This window comes from Mesoplodon bidens (assembly GCF_964165515.1).
Source record: "Mesoplodon bidens genome assembly, chromosome: 2".
Classification (NCBI taxonomy): domain Eukaryota; kingdom Metazoa; phylum Chordata; class Mammalia; order Artiodactyla; family Ziphiidae; genus Mesoplodon; species Mesoplodon bidens.
Genome location: NC_138177.1, coordinates 112,059,000 through 112,064,933, shown reverse-complemented (window position 1 = coordinate 112,064,933; position 5,934 = coordinate 112,059,000). Strand labels below are relative to the sequence as shown.

Below are 5,934 nucleotides of genomic sequence, written 5' to 3'. Positions count from 1 at the left end.
GATACAATTTCAATTTCCGTAAATTTACCAAGGCTTGATTTGTGACCCAAGATATGATCTATCCTGGAGAATGTTCCATGAGCACTTGAGAAAGATGTGTATTCTGTTGTTTTTGGATGGAATGTCCTATAAATATCAATTAAGTCCATCTTGTTTAATGTATCATTTAAAGCTTGTGTTTCCTTATTTATTTTCATTTTGGATGATCTGTCCATTGGTGAAAGTGGGGTGTTAAAGTCCCCGACTATGAGTGTGTTACTGTCGATTTCCCCTTTTATGGCTGTTAGTATTTGCCTTATATATTGAGGTGCTCCTATGTTGGGTGCATAAATATTTACAATTGTTATGTCTTCTTCTTGGATCGATCCCTTGATCATTATGTAGTGTCCTTCTTTGTCTCTTCTAGTAGTCTTTATTTTAAAGTCTATTTTGTCTGATATGAGAATTGCTACTCCAGCTTTCTTTTGGTTTCCATTTGCATGGAATACCTTTTTCCATCCCCTTACTTTCAGTCTGTATGTGTCTCTAGGTCTGAAGTGGGTCTCTTGTAAACAGCATATATATGGGTCTTGTGTTTTTATCCATTCAGCCAATCTGTGTCTTTTGGTGGGAGCATTTAGTCCATTTACATTTAAGGTAATTATCGATATGTATATTCCTATTCCCATTTTCTTAATTGCTTTGGGTTCGTTATTGTAGGTCTTTTCCTTCTGTTTTGTTTCTTGCTTAGAGAAGTTCCTTTAGCATTTGTTGTAAAGCTGGTTTGGTGGTGCTGAACTCTCTCAGCTTTTGCTTGTCTGTAAACGTTTTAATTTCTCCATCAAATCTGAATGAGATCTTTGCTGGGTAGTGTAATCTTGGTTGCAGGTTTTTCTCCTTCATCACTTTAAATATGTCCTGCCAGTCCCTTCTGGCTTGCAGAGTTTCTGCTGAAAGATCAGCTGTTAACCTTATGGGGATTCCCTTGTGTGTTATTTGTTGTTTTTCCCTTACTGCTTTTAATACGTTTTCTTTGTATTTAATTTTTGACAGTTTGATTAATGTATCTTGGCATATTTCTCCTTGGATTTATTCTGTATGGGACTCTCTGTGCCTCCTGGACTTGATTAACTATTTCCTTTCCCATATTAGGGAAGTTTTCAACTATAATCTCTTCAAGTATTTTCTTAGTCCCTTTCTTTTTCTCTTCTTCTTCTGGAACCCCTATAATTCGAATGTTGGTATGTTTAATGTTGTCCCAGAGGTCTCTGAGACTGTCCTCAGTTCTTTTCATCCTTTTTTCTTTCTTCTGCTCTGCAGTAGTTATTTCCACTATTTTATCTTCCACGCCACTTATCCGTTCTTCTGCCTCCATTATTCTGCTATTGATCCCATCTAGAGTGTTTTTAATTTCATTTATTGTGTTTCTAATCATTGCTTGATTCATCTTTAGTTCTTCTAGGTCCTTGTTAACTGTTTCTTGCATTTTGTCTATTCTCTTTCCAAGATTTTGGATCATCTTTACTATCAGTATTCTGAATTCTTTTTACTCTTCATTTGTTAGGTCTGGTGGGTTTTTATCTTGCTCCTTCTCCTGCTGTGTGTCTTTCTGTCTTCTCATTTTGCTTATCTTACTGTGTTTGGGGTCTCCTTTTTGCAGGCTGCAGGTTCGTAGTTCCCGTTGTTTTTGGTGTCTGTCCCCAGTGGCTAAGGTTGGTTCAGTCGGTTGTGTAGGCTTCCTGGTGGAGGGGACTAGTGCCTGTGTTCTGGTGGATGAGGCTGGATCTTGTCTTTCTGGTGGGCAGGTCCACGTCTGGTGGTGTGTTTTGGGGTGTCTGTGGCCTTATTATGATTTTAGGCAGCCTCTCTGCTAATGGGTGGCATTGTGTTCTTGTCTTGCTAGTTGTTTGGCATAGGGTGTCCAGCACTGTAGCTTGCTGGTCGTTGAGTGAAGCTGGGTGCTGGTGTTGAGATAGAGATCTCTGCAAGATTTTCGCCATTTGATATTATGTGGAGCTGGAAGGTCTCTTGTGGACCAGTGTCCTGAAGTTGGCTCTCCCACCTCAGAGGCACAGCACTGACTCCTGGCTGCAGCACCAAGAACCTCCTCAATTTGGGATGATTCGTTGTCTATTCATGTATTCCACAGATGCAGGGTACATCAAGTTGATTGTGGAGCTTTAATCCGCTGCTTCTGAGGCTGCTGGGAGAGATTTCCCTTTCTCTTCTTTGTTGTCACAGCTCCCGGGTCTCAGCTTTGGATTTGGCCCCGCCTCTGCGTGTAGGTCACCGGAGGGTGTCTGTTCTTCGCTCAGACAGGACAGGGTAAAAGGAGCAGCCGCTTCGGGGACTCTGGCTCACTCAGGCCGGGGGGGAGGGAGGGGCACGAAGTGCGGGGCGAACCTGCAGCGGCAAAGGCCAGTGTGACGTTGCACCAGCCCGAGGCGTGCCGTGTGCTCTCCCGGGGAAGTCGTCCCTGGATCCCGGGACCCCAGCAGTGACCGGCTGCACAGTCTACCTGGAAGGGGGATGTGGACAGTGACCTGCGCTCACACACAGGCCTCTTGGCGGCGGCAGCAGCAGGCCCAGCGTCCCACACCCGTCTCTGGGGTCCGCGCTTTCAGCCGTGGCTCACGCCCATCTCTGGAGCTCCTTTAAGCAGCGCTCCTAATCCCCTCTCCTCATGCACCAGGAAACAAAAAGGGAAGAAAAAGTCTCTTGCCTCTTCGGCAGGTCCAGACTTTTTCCCGGACTCCCTCCCGGCCAGCCGTGGTGCCGTAACTTGCAGGCTGTGTTCACGCCGCCAGCCCCAGTCCTCTCCCTGTGATCTGACCAAAAAACTGACAAAGTTCTTTTATCCTTCTGTTTCTTCATATGGAAAAGAGCTATGACTGTACATTTAGCACAGTGTTCTCTTTTGGCAAAGGTTGCTCTGCGTCCATTTGTGTTCTCTGCAACTTAACCCTTTCCAGTGTGCAAGCATTTTTAAGTTATTTGGTGAAATATTACATTTGACTTTCAACTGTCATTACTTTGGGCAAAACTTATATAATCCTGCAGAGACTAGAACCTATGCAGAGATAGTGAGAGGATGTTATAAGCTTATTCTTCCAGTTTATAAAGAAGTTTAACCTTTTCTCCTCTTCCTCCACCTGCCACCAAGAGATGAGAAAGAAAGCAGAGCCTGGAAATGCACACCAAGCAATATTTCTGTGTCAGTTTGCATTTTATTCCTCTGCCAGTACTTCCCAGAGAGATTTCACCAAAAGTGCCTAAGCTTGCCATGGCCATTTTTGTGAAGAAAATTTCTCTCTATTGCTAGTCAAATCTCCCTTTCCTTCTCCTGGGGGCTTAATGGATGTTTGGGGGCGGGAAATAAAATTTAAAGTAAAACATCAATTGAAAGAGCCTTCGTCCTAAGTGTGGTAGTTTGGAGTGTGAATCTTCTCAGAGTCTACTGAATTCTGCCCCAGTGGAAACTGTTATTAAGGGACACCCATAGAAACATTGCTTATTGTTAGAAACCATGACATAATAGAGAGCCAGGATCGACATTATTCTTCACATGAAAGACTACAGAGAGCCATGCTCGGTAGTTCACCCTCCAGTGTTGGCCAGCAGCTTACCTTTTGAAGCCAGACAGCAGCCTGGGTCTTCAGAAGGTGACTAGGCAGCCCAGAGCACCCTACTGACAAGTGTGCTCACCCATCCAGCACAGAGGGAAAGGTCCCTGTTATGGCATCATATATAAGCCTGCTGCAATAAGGTTTGCTGGTGCAAAGGCTCTCTCACTGAGGACCCCAGTCCTGGAAGGCTTCTCCGGCGAGCTGCCAATCTTCTGAGCCAGGCTCACGTCCCAGGGATGGGTCACAAAGCTGACGACGGTGCCTGGCACCTCGCTCCCCACCCGGCCCACCCTCCCTGCCCTGCTCTGTGGATGTAGTCTTGCAGGGTGAGAGGGAAATCATAATTGATGACTAGCTCCACCTGGGTGCTGTCCAGGCCCCAAGAGGTGATGTCTGTGCAGAGAAGAATGTTTCGGGAGCCCTTCTGGGCTGGACTGGAAGATGCCTGCTCTCGTTGAGGCTGGCATCTGTTCCTGCAGTCTTAAGTGTTGGATTTTGTGGTCATCCAGAATATATACCCCAGCCAGTTCACGGTGCTGGAGCAATTACAGAACACCAGAACAGTTCCTGCGGGGCCAGTCCTATATGCTCTGTCATGCTGCCTGAGGATCTGCACCAACCCAGTCACCTTCTCTGTTCCCTTCGGCCTCATGAATGTCTGTCTGACATGAGGCATGATGCAGTGGAGCTTGTCACTGGTAACCGTGGTTAGAGAGTCTAAGCTGGCAACTTTACTCAGCAGCTGGCCTACACCTTCAGGAAATGTGGCTCCCACCAGCACTAACTGAGCTTTGGGATTGAAGGGGTCTTTTAAGTCAGCTGGGCCTTCTGCTATATGGCTCCCCTCCAAGATGTAATCCACCAGTTCCAGGAAGCTTTCATCCAACAGCGTGTCTGCCTCATCGAACACCAAGGAGAGCTGCTCCAGGCTGATCAGTTGAGTTTTCAGGGCCTTCCACAGAGCCCCCGGAGCGGCCACTAGAATATCTGCTGGAGGTTGTTTGGACAGTTGCAGCCTGATCCTCCTCATGTCATGGCCTCCCCCTAACTCCCGCACCTGGAGGTCCAAGGAGCTGCCCAAGGGCTGGGCCACGGCCTGCACCTGTTCGGCTAATTCTCGATAAGGCACAAGAACCAGGCCTCGAGGAGCAGGGATACGACAGGGGTCCGGGCTTGGTTGGCCCAAGAGCCGCTGAAGGAGAGGTAGCATGTAGCTGAGAGTTTTGCCACTGCCGGTTTCTGCGGCGTAGAGGATGTGGCGTCCGCGAAGGAATGGGGGAATGTTATTCGACTGCACGGTTGTGGGCCGAACAACTTCGGGAGCAGCCTCTTGTAGTGCACTCAGAACGCAGAGCTCAGGACCCAGTTCGGTGCAGCTGCCCTTGGGCGAGAGGTTCCGCAGCACTGGAGCCTCATGTTGCACGCGCTCGATGGAGAAATGGTCCCCGTGGGCGCGCCGATTCCTCCAGCCGCGCGAAGCGAGTGGCGCAGGCTCCCAAGGGCCCAGCGTGAGGCGTGCCGGCTGGTTCAACTCCGGTCACCGCGCTGACATCAGCAGCGGCCCAGGTCGTGCCAGCAGCGGCCGCGTGGGGCTCTGCTGCCCGCTCTGCCGCTCTTCCTGCCGCTGCTGTAGAGCCCGCGGGATGCGCACCACGGGCAGGGTCTCGTTAGGACCGCGGACTGTCAGGTCCCGGCGAGGCGCCAGAAGCAACCGAGCCGTGAGTGACAACAGCTGCAGCCGCCATGCCAGAGCCATGCTCCCCTTGCTGCGGGAGAGGCGCACGACAGTGACGTCACGGGCGCGCCAAGGCCTCGCAGACGGTGGCTGGCGCGGCTCAGTAAGGCCCGCGGAATTGGCGAACTGTGTGGAAGGAGCGGGATCTGTAGAGCTCAGCAGCGGTGAGATCTGTAGGTCCTAACGGGATGGTGGCTCCAGACCCCGGCCAACCTTGGGGAAGGGTGCACTATGGAGGCAGGACCGGGGTCCGGCGATACGTGGCGATGGGGCCCTGGCATTACGAACCAGGAGGGCGGAGGGCTTCTGGCGATCCGATGTCCGATCCCTGCAATGCTCTTTTGTCGCCCTCACAGCTCCTGTCATGGCTTGGCCAGTTCGTGTCTCCCCCTGTAACTTATGAGGGTGTGGCGATGTTTTCCCAGATGTGGTCCCCGTGTAAGGTCTTTTTTTTTTGGGGGGGGGTGCGGTACACGGGCTTCTCACCCTTGTGGCCTCTCTCGCCGCGGGGCACAGGCTCTGGATGCGCAGGCCCAGCGCCCACGGCCCACGGGCCCAGCTGCTCCGCAGCTTGTGGGACCCTCCCGGACCGGG

General features: G+C 50.4%; 1 pseudogene across 1 annotated transcript; it reads right to left on the bottom strand.

Moving 5' to 3' along the window:
* Positions 1-3,633: 3,633 nt before the first annotated feature.
* LOC308612691 (putative ATP-dependent RNA helicase DDX28) lies at positions 3,634-5,361 on the bottom strand (annotated as a pseudogene). Its single transcript has one exon. The product of its transcript is annotated as a putative ATP-dependent RNA helicase DDX28 (transcript).
* Positions 5,362-5,934: the final 573 nt, after the last annotated feature.